We start from the raw sequence: 10,247 nt of genomic DNA, 5'->3' as shown, positions 1-10,247 counted from the left end.
GACCCAGGGTGCAGAGATACAAGACTCAGCCCTCACACTGCATTGGCTGGGTACAGGGCTGAAAGTAACTTACAGGACTTACCGGTACTGCGGGAGTCCTGAGGGGGCATGGCCTCATCCAGAAGAGGCGTGGCCTCTCAAGAGTTAAAGGCCCTGGGGAACCAGCTGTGGCTGGGAGACCCAGAGCCTTTAAATTAACCAAGGGCTCCCAGCTGCAGAGGTGGCTGGGAGCCCCGTGGGGCTCAGGGGCAAATTAAAGGGCCCAGGGCTCTGGCCGCCAGGGGGAACCCCGAGCTTTGCGGGGCCGGGGCAAGGATTTAAAGGGCCCAGAGCTCCTGCCACTGAGGGGAGCCCCAAGACCTTTAACTCTGGCCCCAGCCCGGCCACCAGAGCCGCAGTCGGGATTCAAAGGACTTTGGGCTGCCCGCAGCAACGGGGAGCTCTGAGCCTTAAATCTCAACCACAGCCGGGATTTAAAGGGCTCTGGGCTGTCTTCAGCAGGAGGGAGGGAGCCTGGCAGCACCACATAATGTAGCAGGCGATAGCTAACCCAGTGGGGCACATGACCCCACACACGCCCTGTGCAAGTGTTGTCTCTGAAATTAGGAAAAATCACAAGTTCAGGGCACAGCTGCACACCAGAAGAAAGCCCAGCACAACACACCCAGGGTGAAGGGGGTGCTAAAGCCTGGCATCAAACCAGAAGCCTTTAGATCTTCAATCCAATGCACTCCCAGCTGAGCTACTTTGCAAAGACCAGGCCCACCAGGAAGGCTTAATACATGAGCCACAGCCACATGCTGGGAAGATTTAAATCTGGATGTCACAAAGCAGGAGACAAGCAGTGGACTTGGCCTGGAGGGGCAGGCTAGGGTTTCCTATATCCCTTCACTCAAGCCAGCCACCTGCCCCCTCACAAGCTGTCACTGGCACCCCAGGTCAGCAAGAAAGGAGCAGCGGTTCTCACTGGAACAACTCCTCTCGCAGGCTTCTCCAAGCCTAAACAGAAAACCATCTTGCAGAAAGCAGCCCACCTCGTGTCATAGTATAATTCCCAAATCTGGACCTTAGCATCCAGGATATGGTACTAGCATAAAGTCCTCTAAGCGTAATTACCAGCTTAGATTTTGTAGCGCTGCCCACCAATCAGGAATTTCTAGGGCCTGATTACCTCTGGTCCCCCCAAAACCTTCCCAGGGGACCCCAAGACCCAGATTCCTTGAGTCTCACAACAAAGGGAAATAAACCATTCCCTCTCATCTCTTTACTCCTCCCAGATCTTCCTGCCTGAGTACACTAGGAGATACCATGATTCAATTCCTTGAAAACACAACACAGAGAGATCAAGTTTCTCTCTCCCCTTCTCCCAGAGGCAATACAGATTCAAGTTCCATGAATCTAATACAAAGAGGAAATTTACCTTTCCCTCCCCTGCTTCCCCCTCACCCAGAGGCAATACAGATTCAAGCTGCGTGAATCTAACACAAAGAGGAAATTCATTCTTCCCTTCTCCCCACCAATTCCCTGGAATATACAGACTCAATTCCCTAGAGCCTCAACTGGGAAAAAAATCAAACAGGTCTTTAAAAAGCAAAACTTTTAATAAAAAAGAAAGAAAAAGTAAAAGTTTATCTCTGCACTTTAGATGGTAAAAGTTACAGGGTCTTTCAATTTATAAACAATAGAAAGAAACTTTCTCCAGCAGAAACACAATTTAAGCTATTCCAGCAAGTACACATATGCAAATAGAAAAAAAAACAAATTAAAAGACTATAGCCGCCTTTTCCTACTTACAATTCTGAATAGATAAGAGACTGTAGCAGGGAGATTGGCAGAAACCTGGTTTCACCTCTAGCCCCGTCCAGGACCCAGAGACAACAAAGCTAAACCCAAAAGCCACAAACAAAGGCTTCCTTCCACACAAGATTTAAAAGTATCTTGTCTTCTGATTGGTCCTCTGGTCAGGTGTTTGGGTCCCTGTTTGTTAACCCTTTACAGGTAAAAGAGACATTAACCCTTAACTTGTTTTCCTTCCACCCAGAACCCCACATCTTTTCCTGGGCTGCAAGTAGCCACCCCTGGAATGCCAAGAGGCAGAAACAAGATTCTACCTCCCAGCAGCCAACTGCACTTCCATGGGTTCAACTGGCCTAATTTCTCCAGCTTCCCCAGGCTGACGCCAAGGTATTTTCTCCACTGATATCACCACCCTCTATTGTGCGGAGGTTGCGGTTATCCCAGGGACAGGCCAGTGGCAGAAGGAGGAGGCCTTGCTGGACAGCAAGGGGAGCTGGGAAAAGGAAGCCACTACGTTTCTGCCTGGTTTTGGGGCTGAGGCCCTTTTGCAGGTTAGGCAAATGTGAGAACCACCACACTACAGAAACTCCATCACAGTGTGCTGCTGTCCTGCCCTGCCCTCAAATTCCCTGCACTTTGGTGGTGCTCACCCTGGCACACACCGAGGGGAGAACCTGGAGAAAATGGCGGCAGCTCTTCGATGGGTCAGCTGGCAGAGCAGAGGACTGGAGCCGGCACTCAGGAAGTCGTCCTTACATCCCCCTCGTGACTCCAGCTTGAGGGGGAGCTTCTTTTCCTTCCCCTTGCTGAGAAAGAGCAAGAGAAGAAAGAAAGTTCAGGAGGGCCAGCTGGCTACAGAAGCCAATGCTGCCTTTTCCCGCAGCAAAACCTGAAAGAAAGAACTTGCATTAGGTAAAGGGACTGCTGTGTTGCCAGGAAACAGCCCACAGCTGCACAGAGAGGGATCAAAGAGGCTGTTGAAGCCTGGGATTAAACCAGGGACCTTTCAATTTCCAGTCTAACGCTCTCTCAACTGAGCCACTTCAGCACTTGTAGAGGCCCGCTTTGGGCTGCTGCTTCTCACCTTGAAGCTTATTCTCAACAAACCAGCTCTCCAGTCACCACTGGCCAATGCAGGATGGACAGCGCTTGCTATTTTAGCACTCGGAAATGTCATCAGCTAGTCTCTGGATCTCTCGAATGCTGCGCTTCAGTTCATGGGGGAAGGCGAGAGACACGACCTTTGAACAAAAGGCCTGGGGTTAACATCCTAACGCTGTCTCCTACTGTAACACTATTTAATACTGGCCAACCCTGTGCTGGTGACAGTTCCATTTCTAGGTGTTTGTACATTTCAGTTACTGTGAAAATTAAAAAGTTTCCATATGCTTAGAGGAAATGAATTTGTTTTATTTTCTTATATATGGCATGAAAAAATACAGATTTACACATCCTAGCATGAAAATGTATTGTCTTATATGATAGAGAAAATCATGTGTCCAGATTGTGCATTGAAATCATGACATGAGCTACAAATGCAATAAAAAATAAGGTATTCAATGGTTTAACATATGGAGCAGGGGTAGGGAGCACCGAAGACACTTCTTGCCTTGAGTGGGGAGTAGCTCAGACCTCCAAAGGGCCTGGCCAGGAGCAGGACATTGGCACAGCAAGGGAGGGGTGTGGCAGTGACATCATAAAGGCCTTTTGCAGGACCTCAGACTATTGGTTCAAGGTGGTGGGGAGGTGGTGACCTCACAGAGAGATGCTGACATCAGCCAGGCAGGACGGGGCAAGGGGCAGGGAATCCTCAGAGACCCCTGTGGCTTTGCTTCGCTTCAGCAAGTCTCCTTCTCCAGGTCTCTCTTTGAGGACTGAGAGAGTATTCAGGTTCATGGACGTGAGCACCAGGAGGAACCTCTTTCGAGTTTTCTCCTTCCCTTTTAGTGATTTTACTAGAAAACAGCCGTCCCTGTTTAGAATGTAAGAGCCTCCTCGAAGGAAGGGGTGTTATGGGGGCGTCACAGTTCAGATGCCAATGCCCCGCCGCCCCCACTGTAAGGAAGCTCCTGCCACCTGCTCTGTGTTTGCAGGGTGGGAGTGAGCAGCATCCACGGCAGAGATTTGCGCCTGGCTGCCGGAGCAGAGCAGCAGACTCAGATGTCAGAACTTCCTGGAGCTATGAAAGGGGAGGGCCCCATGGCTCTGTAGCAGAATGCAGGGCAGGTGAGTTCATGGAGGGCATTGTGGGATACTGCTGGAGGCCAGTTACAGTTATATAATGAACGGCAGCATCTACACTGGCACTCTGTCACTTTAAGTTTGCTGCAAAAAGCTCTAGGACTTTCGTCGAGGTGGTTTTATTTTGTCACCAAAACAGGGCAGTTTTGTGGCCAGATGTGGCATTGCAGTGTGTGCACCAGCCAAAAGCTGGTGACCGAGGGAGCGTTGTGTGTTTTTCACGCACCTCAGCAATGTAATGATGCTAAAATAACTTTGTAGTGCAGACCTGGCCAAAGATTCACACACACACACACAGCTTGCAAGGAAAACCTCATCTGCTCCTCTGCTTTGCAGAATCCAAACACAAGCAAAGCTTTTCAGGGCTTGGTGGAGATGTCAGTGAGTCAGGTGTGGTCAGACAGTGTGTTTTAGCTACATGCAGGCAGCATGGCTCAGCTGTCTAAAACACATGCCTTGTAAGCAAGAGATCCTGAGTTCAGCTCCCAGTGGTGCCTGGGGGAGTAGCTTTTGGGGCACCTGGTATTGGCTACTGTCAGAAGACAAGATTCAGAGCTAGATGGGCCTTTGGTCTAGCCCAGTGTGGTTTTTCTTATGGTTTAAATTATGCTCACAGCCACTGATAATAGAGTTACTGAAAGTTTGGGAGTTAGGAGCTGATAGGTTAGTGGTCCAGTCCCCTTGCAGATGACCTCCTCCCTCTGGGACAGGGGCAGATCTGAGCTCTCACACCAAATGCTCATTGTGGCTACTAGAATCTGTGGGCAGCTCGTTTAGTTTGCATCGAGGGTTGAGTCCTGCTTTGTGCTCAGTGTCTGAGAATGAAAATCCTAAACCGCCCTTTGAAATAACGAATGCAGCAGGACGTGTTATTGTTCCTGCCCCAAAACAGACAGACCAATGGAGAAATGCCATTGAGTCCACGGTAATTCTCCACTGCCATTTTATCTTTTTTGCTTGCTAAACTCCCTCCCATCCTTGGGGGGTCCCAGACCCCAGTATTGAGCCTGAGCCGACACGTCTACACTGCAAATTTACCACCCCACGGCCCAAGCCCCAGGAGCCTGATCTGGCATGGGGCAGCCCTGGGTGTTTCATTGCAGTGTGGGCATAGCCTAGCATTACGTCTACACTGCCATTAACACACCCAAGTCACTATTCTCAAACCCTGGGTCAGCTGATTCAGGCTTGTGGGGCTTGTGCTGCAGGGTTATAAAATTACAGTGTAGACACTTGGGCTTGAGCCCAGCCTCCGAGACCCCACGAGGGGAGAGGGTCTCTGAGCCTGGGCTCCAGTCTGAGCCCAAATGTCTACACTGCAGTTTTTAGCCTCACAGCCTGAGCCCTGGGAGCCCAAGTCAGATCATCCAGGCCAGCCGGGCCACAGGGATTTTATCTCAGTATAGCTGCACTCTCAGGGTACGTCTACATTGCAATGCAAGCCCAGGGTTAGCAGAAGTCATGTCAGCAGCCCCAACACATAAACCTAAACCACGAGGAAAAGACCCACCCACAAATAAGCTGGGCAGTGTCCTTCTCCCTAAGGTTCGTAAGTCCAGCAACCAAAAGTCATTTAACATGAGCCATCCCCTCTCTGCACCCCACTCACAGCTGTTGTCCTTAGTCAGGCAAGCCCAGAGGTGCCTCTGTAGAGTTCATCTGCCATCCTGGGTGGAAAACGGGGAAAATAAGAAGGCACCGTACTCACTATGTTGTCTAGGGACTCACACACCCTTCCACAGCCACCCTGTCCTAAAGTTGGTCTAACACATAAATTTTAGTATGAGGACTCGGACCCCAGCCCACTTGGCTTTGGAACCCATGTCCCCTGCCTAGCAAGTGCTATTGAATTGAGGGTGAGTCCCTCCATAGGGGTCTGCCAAGCACAGTTCTGCTGCCCTCGATTCACACAACAAGGACAACAACCCTTTAGTTCTCCTATCCCAATAACAAGGAGACTGGGAATCCAACACCAGCCAAAAGTGATCATTTTGGCAAGCAACCCAACATATTTCCAACATACTGTAAAATCCACATGCAGACTCATACCCGAAACCTTGCAAAAAAATCTTCCTGAGGGGGTCTGAAGCACCTGCTGCTGGAGGGAAGGAGGGAGCTATGGGCTGGGACTGAGGAGCAGTGTGAGGAGGAGGGGCCTCTGGGTTGGGTTTGAGGGGCACTGGGAATAGGAGGGGGCTGTGGATTGGGACAGAGGAGAAGGGTGAAGAGGAGCAGGCTCTGTTTGGGAGTGAGGAGCAGTGAGCATAGGAGGGACTGAGGGTTGGGTCTGAGGAACATTGGGAATAGCGGGGACATGGGTTTAGGCTGAAGAGCATCCTCATTTGGGGATCCAGCAGTACGGGGAAGGCAGCAGGCGATTCTAATTCCTTAGGGATATTCATTGTGTGTGTGTGTGTGCAGGGGAGGAACATGCTATATGCCCAGAGGCCTTTATTCCTCCAGGCTGTGAGGACAGGGGGGATGTCAGGAAATTGCCCCTTCAATCCCCACCCCCACAAAGGCCCTTCTTAGGAAAGGCAAAATCCTGAAGAGAAAAAACAAGATAAAAGAGTCCAGAAAGACAGATTTTTAAAGATATAGTGAGTAGCTCATCACCTAACTAGGGGCTTGAACGCTGCACCCTGCAATTAATGGCCTACTGTGCTACCAACTGAACTAGCCAGGCTCACAGAGTAAAAGTGTAAGTTGGTGCAGAGGAGAAACTAGTCAAGAAAACAAGAGTAGGAAACAATAGGGGAAACCTGCTGCTCTCTCTGGCCTGGTCAACACTACGAGTTTATATCCAATTTAGCAGCATTAAATCGCATTAACCCTGCACCCGTCCACACAACGAAGCCCTTTATATCGGTATAACGGGCTCTTAATACCGGTATCTGTACTCCTCCCTGATGATGAGTAGTGCTGAAATCGGTATAGCTATGTCGGATTAGGGTTAATGTGGCTGCAATTTGATGGTATTGGTCTCCGGGCACTATCCCACAGTGCACCATTGTGACCACTCTGGACAGCAATCTGAACTTGGATGCACTAGCCAGGTAGACAGAAAAAGCCCCGAGAACTTTTTGAATTTTGAATTTCATTTCCTGTTTGCCCAGCGTGGAGTGCTGATCAGCACAGGTGACCATACAGTCCCAGAATCAAAAAAGAGCTCCAGCATGGACCATACGGGAGATACGGAAGCTGATCTCTGTATGGGGAGATGAATCTGTTCTATCAGAACTCCATTCCAAAAGACGAAATGCCAAAACATTTGAAAAAAATCTCCAAGGCTATGATGGACAGAGGCCACAACAGGGACTCAACAAAGTGCTGAAACTTAAGGAGCTGAGACAAGCGTACCAGAAAGTCAAAGAATGAAATGGACGCTCATGGAGGGAGGGGCGACTGATGACTGTAGTTATCCCACAGTTCCCACACTCTCCGAAAACCATTTGAATTCTTGGTTGAGCTCCCAAAGCCTGAAGGGTCAAAAACATTGTCGTGGGTGGTTCAGTGTATATGTCGTTGCCTCCCTCCACTCGTGAAAGGAAAGAGAAAAAAATCCTTTCTTGCCTTTTTCCAATGTCACTGTATGTCTACTGGATGCTGCTGGCAGACATGGTGCTACAGCGCTACACAGCAGCATCCCCTTCCCTTCCCTTCCCTTGCAGATGGCAGACAGTATAGTAGGACTGGTATCTGTCATTGTCATCCCGTGAGTGCTCCTGGCTGGCCACAGTGAGGTCGGCCAGAAGTGCCTGGGCAAAAATGGGAATGACTCCCAGCTCATTCTCTTCTTTAAGCTTTGTCTAATGGACATTCAGTCCTGCCTGGACTATCCTAGCAGCTGGAGGCTGCGCTTCCCTCCCCCCTTTGATCCCTGCTTGCAGAAGCAATAAAGTCAGTGTTGTTTCAAATTCCTGCATTCTTTATTACTTCATCACACAAATGGGAGGATAACTGCCACGGTAGCCCAGGAGGGGTAGGGGAGGAGGAAAGCAATGGATGAGGCTAGAATGACATGCAGCTCATCATTTCTGTGGGATCTCTGGGGCTGTGACCCGGAGTGGCCATTTGCCTCTCTGGGCTTGGCTGATAGTCTAGACAGAACTGACTCTCCATTAGACAAAACTTAAAGAAGGGAATGACCTGGGAGTCATTCCCATTTTTGTCCATGCACCCCCAGCTGACCTCATTGAGGCCGGCCAGGACCACCAATGACAGCAGCAGACGGTACAGTATAACTGGTAACTGTCATTGCCAACTTTTAAAGCAGCATATGGTACAGTAGGGCTGGTAACCATCTTTGCTAACTTGCAAAAAGCAAAGGGATGCTACTGTGTAGCGTTGCAGTACTGTGACTGTCAGTACCATCCAGTAGATATACGCTGACAGTGAAAAAAGGCTGAACGGGCTCCATGGTTGCCGTACTCTGACGTCTGCCCAGGCAATCCAGGGAAAAGGTCGTGAAATGATTGCCTGCCGTTGCTTTCATGGAGGGAGGACTGAGTGACCACATTTACCCAGAATCACCCATGACACTGTTTTTGACCCATCAGGCATTGAGATCTCAACCCAGAATTCCAATGGGCAGGGGAGACTGCGGGAACTATGGGATAGTTACCCACAATGCAACGCTCTGGAAATTGATGCTAGCCTTGGTACATGGACGCACACTGCCGAATTAATGTGCTTAGTGTGGGTGCGTGACCTTGACTTTATACAATCTGTTTTCAAAAAACGGTTTCTGTAAAATTGGAATAATCCTGTAGCGTAGACATACCCTGTGATTACAACTTTGGTGGCTAATTGAAAGGCTGAGGTTCAAACCCAAGTGAAGATGGAGGTGTTCTTTTTCAGTGATGAGAATCCAGTATTTTATCAGGTAGAAAATCTCTTCAATGCTGGTCTAGCCTAATTTGACAAGCATAAGTGGCAGGTAGGAGAAGGCTTTTTTTCCAGATGTTTGGTGGTATGGTGGTGAGCATAGCTACCTGCTAAGCAGTGGATTGGGGTTCAATTCCCAGCCATGCAATGACATGATCTTTTCTCCCCTGGGAATTGGTTTAATTTCAGTCACATTGTATCAGTTAGCAATTGAATGAGAGAATCAGTGTCCCAAATCCCAGCAGGTCATTAAACACCCAGCAGAGAAAAAAGGGGCAGGACTATACAATGAGCAGTTGGAGTCATCCTGGTATTACAATGTTTGGTTTATTTTTAAAATTTCCCTACTTCCCTCTCCTGTTAGACTCAGAGCCTTTAAGGTCAGAAGGGACCAGTGTGATTATCTAGTCCGACCTGCTGCACTTTGCAGGCAAAAGATCCCACCCACCACCACTCCTGTAAGAGACCAGGAGGGGAGGCAGCTCTGTGCTCTGCCCCTACCCCAGGCAGCACATGGAGGCCTCTGCCTCCTCCCCAATGGGTGTGCAGAGATGTGCCAGCAGCACTAAGGTGGCTCCCTGCCCACTTTGCCTCCGTCCCTCCGTGCCGCTCCAGAAGTGGCCGGCATGTCCCAGCATCCCCTGGGGCAGGGGGAGTGTCTCCATGTGCTGCCTCTGCCCCGAGTACCAACTCCACAGCTCCCATTGGCCAGAGGAACTGCAGCCAATGGGAGCTCTGGGGGCAGTGCCTGAAAGCAGAAGCGCACGGAGACCCCCTGGCCCCACCCACCTAGGAGCTGCTGCTGCAGGTTGTGTGTACTGGTCACTTTGGGAGATGCAGTGCCCGGGGTCAGCGCTATCTCTCTTGCACCCCAACCTCCTCCCCCAGCACAGATCCCGCACCCCACACCCAAATTTCCTCCAGAGCTTTGCTTGTCTTCCTTTCACCCAGAACCCCCCTTCTTCTCCTGGGCTGCAAGTAGCCACCCCGGGAAGCCAAGAGGCAGGCACAGGATTCTGCCTCCCAGCAGCCAACCACACCTCCCAGGCTTTGCAGAACGACTGGTGGTGCTCTACTAACCCACTTAGCTGCACTGAGCCACTTAGCTTCTGCCTGCTCCTCAGCTCAACTTTCCTCTTTTGCCCCATTCCTGCCTCACTTTCTCCTTTGGCAAATCACGCAGAGGGGCCAGCAGGAAGAGCCGGCCGCTATAGGCCAACCTCCAGGGCAGAGAAGACCAAGCTACAAGGCTTCAAATGGTGGACTGGCCCAGATCCTCTAGCTTTCCCCTGCTGATGCCAAGGCTTTTTCTCAGCTCAATT

General features: G+C 50.2%; 1 non-coding gene across 1 annotated transcript; it reads right to left on the bottom strand.

The window, feature by feature from the left end:
- Positions 1–2,772: 2,772 nt before the first annotated feature.
- Positions 2,773–2,845, bottom strand: TRNAS-GGA (transfer RNA serine (anticodon GGA)). The gene has a single exon. It is a non-coding gene; the product is annotated as a tRNA-Ser (tRNA).
- Positions 2,846–10,247: the final 7,402 nt, after the last annotated feature.

The sequence above is a fragment of the Gopherus flavomarginatus genome, unplaced genomic scaffold (assembly GCF_025201925.1).
Source record: "Gopherus flavomarginatus isolate rGopFla2 unplaced genomic scaffold, rGopFla2.mat.asm mat_scaffold_355_arrow_ctg1, whole genome shotgun sequence".
Lineage (NCBI taxonomy): Eukaryota > Metazoa > Chordata > Testudines > Testudinidae > Gopherus > Gopherus flavomarginatus.
The sequence above is the reverse complement of the archived record's forward strand: the minus strand, read 5'-3'. Positions and strand labels throughout refer to the sequence as shown.